Source organism: Tamandua tetradactyla, chromosome 4 (genome assembly GCF_023851605.1).
Source record: "Tamandua tetradactyla isolate mTamTet1 chromosome 4, mTamTet1.pri, whole genome shotgun sequence".
Taxonomy (NCBI): domain Eukaryota; kingdom Metazoa; phylum Chordata; class Mammalia; order Pilosa; family Myrmecophagidae; genus Tamandua; species Tamandua tetradactyla.
In genome coordinates this window covers 154264495-154278542 of record NC_135330.1, presented here as the reverse complement: position 1 = coordinate 154278542, position 14048 = coordinate 154264495, and the positions used below count along the sequence as shown (strand labels likewise).

At 32.3% G+C, this 14048-nt stretch overlaps 1 long non-coding RNA gene across 1 annotated transcript in view; it reads right to left on the bottom strand.

Moving 5' to 3' along the window:
- LOC143681460 (uncharacterized) overlaps positions 1–14048 on the bottom strand; it is an 87814-nt gene that overhangs the window by 59964 nt on the left and 13802 nt on the right. The gene's annotated exons all lie outside the window — the stretch shown is intronic.

Genomic DNA, 14048 nt, shown 5'->3' with positions numbered 1-14048 from the left:
AAATGTTCTTGCCATAATGGTTAGGCTAGTGTTTGCTTGACCAGACAACTGGGTGTCATCATCTGGCCAAGATGACACATTAACATAACCATAATACTTATCTATTCTTTACTTTTCAAATAAAGGAGACACTTGTTCAGCTTTTGTACACTTTGGGATTGATATTTTGACATGATTAAAAAGATTTTGTTTAGTGGAAATTAGGACACCTGAACCTATATGCTTAAATTAATCTTTAACCATATTAGTATATAATCCCTATTTTGCATGTTCATTGGTGATATACAAACAATTCTTGTTGTATGTGAATATTGCAATATGTCTTATGCATTATTAAAACATAAACAGTGCAATAGGAGAAAATGTTCACTACATTTAATATATCATATGACTAATGTTACAAATGAAAACTTCTTGATTCAAAAATTGATTGACTACTAAAAATGTTGAATGAAAACTAGCAGTACTGTAGTAACTATACTAGTTGTAACTTTTCAGTTCAGGATAAAGGAGAATTTAGGACTAATATTTTCTTGCATTCTACCATTTAGTAGATTTCTTTATAGAGAAGACAATTTGGGGGCTTAAAAAACCAACTGCCTAAAATGTGTATTTTTAATTTAAAAATAGCTAATCTTTTGTTACAGAACATTTCTTAAATTAAATATAAAATTCTAATTAATATTAAGCACATATTTTTCTATTTACTGTGTTTCTAATACACTGTGGAAGAAAGGAAGAACAGAAGGGAGGAAGGAAGGAAGAAAGAAAAATTTGAAACAAATATGAAGTTTGTTTAAAATATTTAAGATTTTTTAAAGCTTTTTATTGTATAATATAACATATATGCAAAGCAAAGAAAGAAAAAAACAATACTTTTCAGAGTGTACTTCAACATATATTAGCTTTTGAATAGTTGATAATTTGATAAGTTCATTTTTTAATTTTAAAGGGATTTATTGTTTGAATTTAAATTTATGAAATTCACTAGATATCTGTAGCTTTGTTTCATTTGTTTTTTTTAAGAACATAAAACAGAGACAATAAAATATTTCTAGGTGACTAAAATAAAAGTGTGAGGGCAATGTTAAATGTAATGTTGATTAGTTAATAATATTTTAATTGCTCTTGATTGAGTGGAATCTGTGAAAAAGAAATCTCAATGTGATTGACACATTATCTTCAATCAAGACTAATGAAGTGTTGCATTAGCAAAAAAAACTTATGCATTTAAACTGAATAATAGGTAGGTCAGTATAGTTTAAAAATGATTCTAAACTGATATTAACTATGCATAGGTTATATTTATATTCAACATGATTAACCTTAAAGATGGAAGTATGGGAGGGACATTTTATGATATTTTGGATGAGATGTAGGAAAAGAATACATCATTTTCTGTTTTTCTCCTTCTTTTATTGGCATGCAATCATTACCAAGTCAAGGTAATTAACACCTGCATTATCTGGAACCATTTTCTCACACTGCTTTGCAATGCATCCCTGCAGATGCCACACTCTCCTCCTTGAACTCAGACAACCATTGATCTACATTACCAGTATATATTGGTTCACGTGTTCTAAAACTCTGTATTAATTGAATCAGAATTTATATACTCTTTTTGCATGACCTCTGCCATTCTACACAATTATTTTGAAAAACACTTATGTTATTACATGAACAACTCATTTATATAAATATTTTATAACTGAAAAATAATTCTCTGTATAGATAAGAGCAAAATGTATTTATACATTCCCTTGTTGCCAAATGTTATGCTGTTTCGACTTTTTTGGTTATTACAAGTAAGCATTTGATTCAAATCTTATTATGGTCACATGTTTTCATTTCTCTTGGGTACACATTAAGAAGAGAAATAGTAAGTGATACATGTAACTTTCCCAAGTGGTGGAGTGGTGCCATCTTATAATTGCACCAGTGGCACAGCAGTAGTACAGGTATATTTCTGTATTTTAAATGTTTTGTACTTGCTTGCCTATTTTAGAATTAGCTTGCTGATTTCTATGCAGATGGTTAGATCTGATGAGGACTGTGTTGAATCTCAACAACAATGAGGTGACAACTGCTATGCTAACACTGTAAAACCATCTGATATATGAACGTGGTGTATCTCTTGTTTACTTAGATCTTTATTTTCTCTAAGCAATATTTTCTAGTTTTTATTTTGCAGATTGCGACATCCTAAGCAATGTATTCCTGCATATTATATGTTCTGATATTATTGAAAATTGCATTGTTTTTAATATTTGTGAGCCATTGCCATTCAATAATAATAATAATGCATTTATTTAATTAGTATTCACTATCGTTTAAGTATCACATGATAAATTATTAGATTTTATAACTTTTGTTAGGAAATTAATTGCATCTCTAGAAAACGTATGTTGAAATTTTGATTCCACATACCTCAAAAGGTGACCTTATTTGTAATTAGGGTAATTACAGGTAGAAGAAGGTATTTTTAAAAAAAAGCAATACTGGTAATACAGGTAAATTTTTTAAAGGTCATACTGGTGAAGGGTAGATCCTTAATTCAGTATGACTGGTCACTTAATAGGAAAAATAAATTTGAATAGAGAGGAAGAAGGAGAAGACACCCATATGACAGAGGTAGAATTTGTGCTATGCCACAAGCCAACAAACATATGGATTGCTAGCAAGTCACTCTAGAACCCTATATACATCAGAGAAGGCATGGCCACGTCAACACCTTGATTTTGGACTTCTAGCACTCAAAACTGTGAAACAAAAATTTTGATTGGTTTAAGCCATTCAGTTTGAGGTACTTTGTTAGAGTAGGCCTAAAGAAACCTTTTCTCTAAGCCCTGGGAAACTTTTTGTAGAAAGCTTAAGATTTTCAACCTAAACAATTATGTTTATGAATAAAAACTGACTTCCTTCTTCTTTTCTAATGTAATATGTTCTTGCCATTTTTCTTGGCTCATACCTAAAATAAGATGTTAAACAGAAATAGTAAGAGCAGATACCCCTGCCTTTTTCTTCATCTTGAGGATAAGCATTTAATCTTCCACCATTAAATATGTTATCTTCTCTTGAAATGTGCTTTATTCAAAATATTCCTTTCTCATTTTATTGTGGTGAGTTTTAATCATGATTTGACATTGGGTTTAGTCAAATAATTTGTCTGCCTTTTCCATGTTCACTCAGTGAGCTCTAAATTTGACAAGGGAAGCTGTAAACCATGGACCTGCCTGTCTGCATGCAAAAGAAAGTCAATGACAGTGTTCAGAACATAAAAAGTGGCATTCTCGGTATGGGTAAGGGTTATCCATTGGGTGTCAGGACAGAAATCATTTACTAATAGCTACAGAGTTATTTCAATATTTTAACAAATGATGAGCATTGCCATGCTCTGTATATAAGAGATTTAATAATCTCAAAAACGTATCATCACAATATTTAGCCAATTGATTCAAAAATTTAGATGCAGTAGATTATTGTGAAAAGATATGTAAAAATGAAGGATAAAAAAACTAGTACAAGGAGAAAGAAAAGACGCGAATATCAGTAACAGGCAAAGACATCAAAATGACAGTCAAAACTCACTATCACATGACTTCCCACTCATGTTTAAACTGCTGAGATTTGTTAATTGTTCATATCATTCTAGAGAATAAAAGGGGGAAGATGTGTACTTCATTTTGTGAACACTTGGTACCAAACCGGATCGAGATTACTGTACAGGTTAAAAGTATAAGTCAACATCATTTATGTAAGTCAATTTAAAAATCCTTAGAAGTAATATTAGCTAATTGAACTGAATTGTTCATTTACAACATAACGCAGCATGACCAAATAGGTTATATCCTAGGAAAGGACTAATAGTTTGATACCATAAAAATATAACAATTCAATAAAACATTAATGCTGCCATATAAGAATTGCCTTTGATTAAGGAGCACAGTTAGTACAGTCAGTTCAAGTAACCCCTTAGAGTTATCATTTCTCATCCTTATTATTACTGTACTGTATTTACTCTTGATATAAGAATCCATTTTTATTCTGGAAAATATAATTACCAAAGAGTTTCTTAGCAAAAATAACTCATGAGGTAAATGTGGAGACCATGCCATCAACTATTATTTGATTCAAGGGAAAGATGAAGATGCTGATTTTAGAGCTTAAAATACTTGGTGGTATCTTGGGGATCCAGGCCACTTCACCCCTCTATCTTTGATCGGCAAATGGGGAACTTCTTTTCTTTAAATTTGCCTGCCTTAGTGCTGAAACAGGAGAGAAAAGCTTGGGCATAAGTGTCTATTATTGTTTGAGGAAAGCTCCCTTTATTCACATTGCTCATAGAACCTAGGAACAGCTAATTCTGATTGAATAATGTGAGCTGTAAAACAAATATTTTGAATGAATAGTTTGGTCGGTCTGTTCAATGAGAACTCCAATATATTCCCCAAGATAGCAAGAACAGAGGAATAGAGCAGTTAATGATAAGATGTACAGGGAACCTAGAAGTGTGACTTCTTGGACAGATCGATAACAGGTTGATATTGCAAAGCAAGCCAAGGAAATTCAGAATACCCAGTCTCCTCTATACTCCATTAGAGTTTAATAATTTCCATAAATGAATCTAATCACTCTCTATATGTTTGATAGTGTTCTGGTGTTGTGGGAGACTATTTTAGTCATGCTGATTATGTATCTACATCCTTTCTTTTGTTTGTTTCCATCTGCTCAGGGAGCCCTATTTAAGTCTCCCTTTCTAACAGTTATTTTTTATTAGGTACCATTTCTTTCTCTCACAATACACTGTAATATTTTTACTCTCAAAATTATTTGCACTCACTATCACATTACTTTACAAAAAACTGCTTTCTTTTTTTCAGAAAAAGCTACTTTAACAAATCTTTCATATTTTAGGCAAGTTGTGGCAAAGAGAAATCTGCTGTGCCTGCAGAAGCAGCAAAATGTGTCAAAAAGATGCAACAAATTTCTACATGATTTAACATCTAATAGAACAGAAAAAGGAAAGGATAATTATTTTAGGTATGAAATGAGAACCATCATGTTGAAACCTGAAAAGAATATTTGCTGAGAACATTTAGCTCAATAGTATTCTTCAATTCAGTGGTTTAAGTTTAATTCTCTCTGTTGGATGAGCAGAACTTTCTTGGACTAAACATTTATCTTTGGGTTAGAGTGAAAATTAAGTATTCCATTAACTTTAATTTTGTTTCTACCTTCTTCAAAATACTTTTGCAAGTCTAGAAACATTAATTTTATATGTATCATGAGTATTTTAATCATACATATACTATGAACAAACTGGATAAATTAAAATTTATTATTGATAATTTTTTATATATAATGAGGTTCTATGATTTCTTTGACAGTACATCAAAGCTGGAATAAAGGCTGAAATTTCCTAACATAACTTTCAAGTTATTTCTGTTCTAATGTAATTGCTCCTGTAAACTTTATGCCCAGCTAGTTTATTGATCACAATTATAATATGCTTTTTATACTCCTGCACTGTTGACTACCCTTCACTGGTACATTAACTGAGGCCATTTAAAACTCATTTTCTTTTCCCTTAACTCTATCCTAGTACAATCTAACAAAGTTATGAGTTCTCTGTTAATATTCTTTCCTGCCAGACACAGTTACTGATAATGATTGGTAGTTAAATTCCCTGGGTTTGGGGGTCAGATAAAAGTAGGCTCACGTTTAACGCTGCAAGTTTTACATTTGTTGAGTTGAGTAAATGTTGTTGAACTTCAAATCATCAGATATCTACATTTCTAAAATGGTAATTAACGCATATGATCCTTTGTTTAAGTATTCTGTGTGTAATGTGAGGAAATCCTTTATCCAGATGGCCTGGCCTCAGTGCGTCTGATTGCCTCCTGGCCGGTATATGTAAGTCATTGCTGTATATGCACGTCAATGTCAGAGTAATAATCTTAAAGTTCTTGAGTTTTTGAAGGAGCAGAAAATGAAACCTGGTAGGGAATTTCTCAAATCCAAAACATCTATTTAAGCTTATTTTATTCTTAAAGACAGGTTATTGGGGGGAAAAAAAAAGCTTACCTAATATTTGATTGTGACAAAGGGCAGAGTGGCGGGTGATGGTACTAATAAAAACTGGGAAAAAAATCTGAAATGTATTTTTCTTCAAGAACAGTTTAGGCATTAATTAATGAGAATACATAATATAAATGCTACACATTTTTCAATAATTTGTGTAAAAAACATTTTTTTCTTTCTTACACTTTCAACATTAGAACATGTTTCAGGACTTAAAATATTCTATTTTGCTTTTGCTGAAAGACGCTGTCATCGCTTATCTAAACATAAAAATTCAATCAGGAAATTGTTTAAATTAGAAATGGAAAAAAAGCATTTCTATCATTTCTAGCTCCTGTCGCTTTCATTTTTCTAACATTATGCTCTGTCTTTTGTTTAATTTCTAGGGAAGAAGAAACCTAGCCATGCTCATTTCCATTATAAGCAAATACATGTGTGAGGATCTTTGGAATTTAAACTGGCATAACTTCCTATGAGTTCATTTCAAATGTGTATCAAGTCTGATTATTCAAAAATACCTTTAAGCCACATACTTTTTTTCAGCCAGAAGTATCTATGCCTAGTGTTAACTGCTTAAGTTAAGGGCAGCTCAATAATCAGGAGTATTGTCAGACCCTATTAACAGGATCACACAGAGGAAGAACTCAGCAATTGAGTCAACAGCCATAAAGAAGAGGCTATTAGACACAAAGTGCTCTGTTCTTTGATTTTTGTTTTAAGTAGGGGGGTAAAGAAAGAAATCACAGGAACATTGTTATAAGGAAGAAGCAACATTTTGAACTGTTACCAGCTAAATAGCTAAGCTTATGCTCTTCCTTGGAAAGTTCAAATAGTGAGCATAGAATTATTTGCTCATGAAGAATATTAACTAACAAAACATAGAACCGAGGCATTGTTTTACTTGATCCTTCCATTTATTTACCTCTTGCAGATCTGTGTGTTCCCTCCCAAATATACAGTATTCACTTTTTAATAAATCTTTATAATTATTTGCATATACTGTATTCAGCACTGAAATGTCTGCCTAAATATGAAGTCCAGGTTCTAATGTTAATGCCAGAAAAATGCCTCTATATTAACAAAAGACATTTAAAAAAGTAGTTTATTCACCTGTAATAATAATTCTATGGTGTTTTTAAAGGAAAATAGTCATAAAATTTTAAAGATATATTTATTAATATATGCTATAAGATGCCAACATTATCCATTAATTGTTATAGAACAGAAGATAAAATGAACACTTTTTTAAAAATGTCTTAGTTTGCACTAAACAGATGGTACCAGGAAACATATAAAGCTTAGTGAAGTGATCATTTTCTCTATGAAAGTACAACACAGATCTATCATTTTATTATAAATTGTTTCAACTCTATAAGCATCAGTTATGCATGAACCCAGGTGTAATAATAACACCAAATAGATTAGAGTCCAGATAAAATCAAGGAACTGAGAGAAATATGTCACTGTCATCAGTCAAGGAGATGCTCTAAAATCAGATTGAAACACATGCTCGAGAATCCTTTTGGTGTTGTGACTTTTCTATCTCTTTTTAATAGTGAATTTTACAAGATAATTATTGTGGAAATGTGAACACTGACTGTGAATACTAAAAGATAGAGAGTAATAGATATAAAGACATATGTTTCTAAATATTTGCAATGGCTCTGAAATAACTCCAATAGCTGTGCTGAATTTATTTCATTATTTTTTAATCAGCAGTTAATATTATAATGCTCTATAAATCTCTCAGATAGAGCCATATCTCAAAATTCTCTAAAAAGATGTTCCTTAAAAAATAAAGAGGATGTTTTAAACACTTTTTCATTTAAAATATTGGTTCACATGAAATTTTACATCTTCATGTCTTAAAATTGCTGGTGTATGAATAACCAATTTTAAAATCTATTATTCTTATGTATGTAATATATATTTGTTTTTAGGGGAAATAAAAACCCAAACTTATAAATTAGTAAATAAATGTTTTGTATTAACTGTAATGCATTGAAAAATTCTTCTGATTCATTTCTCCTATAAACCTGGCAGCAAACTATAACTATTTAAAATGTATTTTTTGTCTCACTTCATTCACTCATAAAAGTAGGATAGAGTTGTGAAGAATATTCTACTGTTGTCCATAAGGTACGATCTTTATATTACATAACATGTTGTGTTTATTGGCTTTCCTTTAATGGTGATAGAAAATGTAGTCACTGATAATGACCATGTTAAAATATTAGCTAATAATGGACATTTATGTCCCTATCTTTTTACTATTTTACAAAATAAATGCTTCTCTCTGCGTATTGTGCACTTTATCATGCACATAATCATATATCATGCATATAAAGGTCTATCAATGAGAAGAAAGAAATAAAGAATGGCTAAGAAATGAGATGCACACTTCTATTTTAATAGATCTGTAAATTGACTTTGATAGAAACTGTTTCGATTTTTACACTCAACAACATTTGATTTACTAAAAGCTGATGGTTAAAATATGCTACAATTGTTTTAATCTGCAATTCCTTTATTATTAATGGCATGATGTAACATTTTATTGCTCGTTTTTATATCCTTTTCTTTAGTTCTAGTTCATAATTGTTTCCCAGTTTTCCAACTACTTGTCACTTTTATTTTCTTTATTGGCTTTGTAAGAAATATTTATATATCTTGGATATCAATAATTTTTGTGCTAAACATATGGCAAATATTTTATTGATGCTTGCCTTATAACAATTTTTAGGGTGAATTCAAATTTTTATTTTGGGGTAATCAAGTTTACCTGATTTTATGACCCTCACTTTTTATGTCTCCTCTAGGAGAGTTTTACTATGTCATTATCACAAATATTGCGAACATATTTTATTCTAGTAATTTTAAGATATGTAAAGTATATGCTTCAAAACCAGAATGGCTGTGCTAATAGCTTAATATGCTATTTAATAGTTTTTTTGACGTTGGACAAGAAACATAATCTTCCTGTGCTTCAATTTCTAAATATATAAAATGACAATAAGAGAAATAAATAATTTATAAGTTTATTGCAGGCATCCAGTGACTTATCACAGGAACACATGATCATGTCAAATAGTGCCTGGCACAAGATGTACACTGTATCATGGATCATTCTTTTTCTTTCCAACTTTTTCAACCTAGATTGCAATATATCATTTAGCCTAAATTAACTTGAATATATGCATAGAACATTTTCAAAGTATTTATTCTATTCCATTGTCATATTACATTTCTGAATCAATGGCCTACTGTTTAATTAAAATGGTTTGATAATAGGACATGTGCATCCAGCTATAATGAGTAGCTTACCTAATATCAATCATTTCATTGGGAATACCAAAGAAATTTGAATAAAATTGAAAATGTGAAAATTATCTATAGGCAAAATTGAGGAATAAAGACAACTTAATGTTGAAGGTCCAAAAGGTCATGGCCAATATAAAGACACTGAATTGTGTCTACTTCCTTGCTTAAGGTTTTTACCAATGGACAAGTGGAATGATTAATTGAACTTCAGAATCATCTTTAAAGATCAAATTTTCTTAACAGGCCAGGCTTTTAGTTTATAAAACTGAAGGTCTGTGTCCAAGGAGAAATAGCAATAAAATAATCCAGTACTTAAAGAAACTGAAGCTGTGTCTTAAAACATCTCAATATCTGCTTGACAAAATGCTCTGCCCCTTTTCTTACTTCCTAGGAAAATGGAAATAAATACTGCTTGCATATTATCCAGATTTTTAACAATTTTTATAAGTAATGTTATTTATGCAGTTAAAACAAGTATTCACGCTAGGATATGAGATTATATAACTGAAAATAATAGAGAAAAAAGTGACTGAATACACACATACACCAAAGCAAATGATCCAGATCTAGAGTAATCAAATAAGGATTTTAAATAATTATAATTATTATGCTCAAGTACATAAATAGCAAGATAATTAATTTTATCAGAAACAATCTAAAAAAAGTAAGACAAGTTGAATATAAAGAATGGAAATATGCAATAACAGAAATTAAGAACTTAGAAGTTGTGCTTCACATTAGGTATGACACAGTCTTAAAAAGAAGATTAGTAAAACGTAAACATTATTTAAAATATAGTATAAAATATCCTAGACTATAACATGTGGGGAAAAGGGAGTGAAAAATATAAATAAGTATGTATGATATGTTTGTGGATTTGTCGGGTGTGGATGAGACAGAGGTCACATGCTCGCTGCAGAGATAGAGCAAAACTGTCTCCGTGGGAGTAGCCACCTAACCTTCTGAAAAAACTAAAGTTGTTGCAAAGCTGCTCGAGTCTGGGGCTGAAGGAGGCCTTGGGAAATGTGTAACTTCTGACTCATCCTGCACAGAAACCAGCTGCACAGGGAAGCAGATGGTTCAGCCGGTGCTTCCTCCTTCCCCTTTCTTCAGTTACACTTTTGTTACTTTCTTTTCCTCGCAGCCCTATAAAATAAACAGTGCTGAATCTCTTGGGGTCATTGAGTCTCCATCAGAGCTCAGAATCCCACCTGGTTCCAGCTTTAACTCTATCTTTTGTCTCTTGTCTTTCTTTCTTAATTCCCTGTCACCTCCCTTTAGTCCCGACACTGAGCCATGCTGGTCGAGTATGGATTCTCAAAGGAGAAGACAGAAAGGGTCATTATTTCAAGAAATCTGGCAAAATGTATCAGGCCACCGATTCAAAGGCCTTGGAACATGAAACAGGTTAAATGGAGAGAGAGCCGTACTTAGGAAACTCAGAATAAAAATGTCAAATAACAGAGGCAAAGAAAAAGTTTTAAGGAGGTGAAAATAGAGATTATTTTTAAAGCCACAGTAAGACTGAGAACAAACTTTTTAACAGGCAAAAGAAACAAAGCAATGGAATAGTATCTTGAGGTTCTGAAAGGAATAAAAAAAAAGGAGATGAACAAAAAATAACATAAGGTTTTCTAAGTGTTACTGTTGCACTCAGCTTTAACATTCCCAGAATCCTATACTACAGAATAGCTATCACTCCATGCTCTTGTCTTTTAACCAGAAATTAAGTGCTGTTGCTTCTACCTTGGTGTGCGGTTAAAATATGGGGCATTCTCAGTCCCTATTGTCCATTCTCAGTCCTTGACAGACCTTGTCTATGTGGGCATTGGAGGGGATGCCCTTTTTCTGGGGTAATCGGGGATCCTAAACTGTTGCGGTAGCCAAGACTCAGCATTAGGAATATGGTAAAAATTTAACTGCATCCATTTTACCTGTTTTTATGGTGTCCACCCCTTCCTCCTTTGCCTTCATAAATGAACAAGTGTGTATCTTTCATTCTGTTGAATGAGCTGTAATAGTTAATTCTAACATGTCTAGAATTAGCATGAATTGTTTTACTCATGCACCTGCCCAGCACTAAGTCCTGGTCAGGGTATGAGGTGTATTTATTAATAGTTTATCCATGTAACCAGGGGTCCATGGCAAGTTTTGTGTCAACTTGTTCTTGTTTGTCAGTATAATTAATGATAACTGTGAGATTGATGGCTTGCACCTGGACTTAGTAATACCCATAAGGAACTTTGCTATCATGGCTGGTTATATAGTAAGAAATATGCTTCATGACCAGCAGAGCATAAGAAGTCCTTGCCAAGAATCCATTTGGAGCTCCCTCATTTCTAGGTATTCTGTGTACATAGTGATAGTTCTGATCCAAGAAAGAAAGTATATCCAGTATGGTTCTGCAGAAAAGTGGAACTCACAACTGCCATCTCTGGAATCTTACTGGGAAGCTGCTTTTGACTGTGAAGTATATGTCAATTTTAAACCTGTTGGTACGTGTATCCTTTTATTGAAATAGATCGTATATATCTAAGCATTGCCATTTGGGATCCTTTAAGATTCTTTAGCATTTGAATCCTTCATAATTCCTCCATCAGTGTGATTGACATTGGATATTGGACTGCTTCAGCGAATTCCAACTCATTTTAACTAACTTCATGGGTAAAACATTATTATCTAAATATTAAATGACCCTGACAAAGACAGCCAAAATAAGCCATTGTTGGTATTAGAAGTAAACTCCTTGAAATTGGTTTACAATAATAAAACTTTTCATTGTTATTTGAAAATTATAAAACATTAATCTCAGGAACAGCAAAATGAATTAGAAAGGAACGGCAAATTGACGGCATATCATATGAAAATATAGTTCCCCATTTGCTGCTGTCTGTATTCATAAAAGCAAAATATCAAAATCTCTTTTCATTTAGCTTTTTCCCTAATCAGCCAGCAGGTGGAGGTTCAACTAAAGAAATTTGGACACCTATAATTTAGATACATTGACTATAATTGTGAAACCAATAGCTAATATGAAGGTAATTCAAGTGGTGCAAAGTGAGTCACCATGCAGATCATTATAAGCAGGTCACTAAAGAACCTTTGTTGAAATGACTCTCAAAAATTTGAGATCAAAGAATAGTGTCTCTGGTTTCAAGCAATGCTTAGTGGTGGAGGATATGTGAGCTCACCCTGAATCCTCAATTGAATGAACTGAATGCTACTTTAATGGCCATGGTTCATGGTGAATTCCCTTGATTACTTTAATGGATCAAGCCATCATACATCCCCAAAGAAGAGCAATTTAAAGTATCTAATAAGTCACCACTTTCAGATACCTAAATAAAGGCCTACTTTTAATATTAAGATGATAACATAGAAAATTTCCATGAAGGCCACAGTCTCAGGACCCAACCCCATTTGCAGACTGCAAGACTTTTATAAATGTGTGGATAAAAAAGCCTGGAGGAAAAGAATATCTTTTAAGTCTATTTTACACAGGATCAAAGTGTACAGTCAGCCTTTTCTTGCTAATGAGACCCTTGTGGCAAAAAAAAAAAAAAAATATATGAAGGGAGATGGAATTTCTCCTGTAGAAGAGATAAAAACTAAAATCTGATTAACATTTGTAATGTTGGATGAAAACTCTGGTGGTATCCATCTTACCTGAATGTATAATTAGTAAGGTAGAGTGTGTGAATAGAAACTCCCTCTTCCCCTTCCCTCTGAACCAGGTAAAATTAAAAAATAAAAGATACAACTTGCAGAACTGTTCTTGAAGCAGTATTAATTGATCTCATATGTGTGAGCCTTCAGAGTTACGTAAGACTACTCAAATAACATGTGGAAAAATATCAGATGTCTAGAGGTTGATAGAGCTTACTGCCCTATATAAAGAAATTTAAGATGCAGGTGAAAAATTGCCCACAAACTCTCTCTACAGTGTCCTTAAACTCACTGTTCCTGTTCTGTGCAATAGGGAAGCCTGATGAATCATTAGAGTGATTTTAGACTACATAGGACTTCATAAAGACAGTCCCTGAGAACTTCACACATCTCCATGTGGTCCAGACTATTCAACTGATACAATCAACCTAAAGATGGCAGGCATTCTGTAGTAGATCTGGCTAACTCCTTTTTCTGAATTTTTTCTTTTTTTTTTTTTTTTGTGCTGGTTAGACCCAACAACAATTTTCATTCCAGTGAAAGGATTTCCAATATTCATGAACTGTATTACTTTTAAGACATTTGGAATCTACTAAGTGTTGCCATAATCTGGTGAGTGGAAGCTGGATCTAATATCTTATACTATGATTTTCTCTGAAACTGAGGATGAAGCTAAAAGTCTTTTGACTAAGGTCATAAATCCTATAAAATAATAAGGGATGATGGATTAACCTTGTTAAATTTTGGCCCCAACAGAGAATATGAAGTTTTGGAGATTACATGGATGAATGTAATTTATAATATAGATCAGACCCTTAAATAAATTTTGTTGCATGGTGATCCTCAGATTACATTCATAACTCAATGCCTAGAGGGTGTGTTTGGCTTTTAGAGAAATCGGCTCTCTAATCAGGAAAAAGGGCCATATTTAACTGGGGGTCCTGTAAAACAAAAGGCCTTTTAGAATTGCCAAAGGCTTC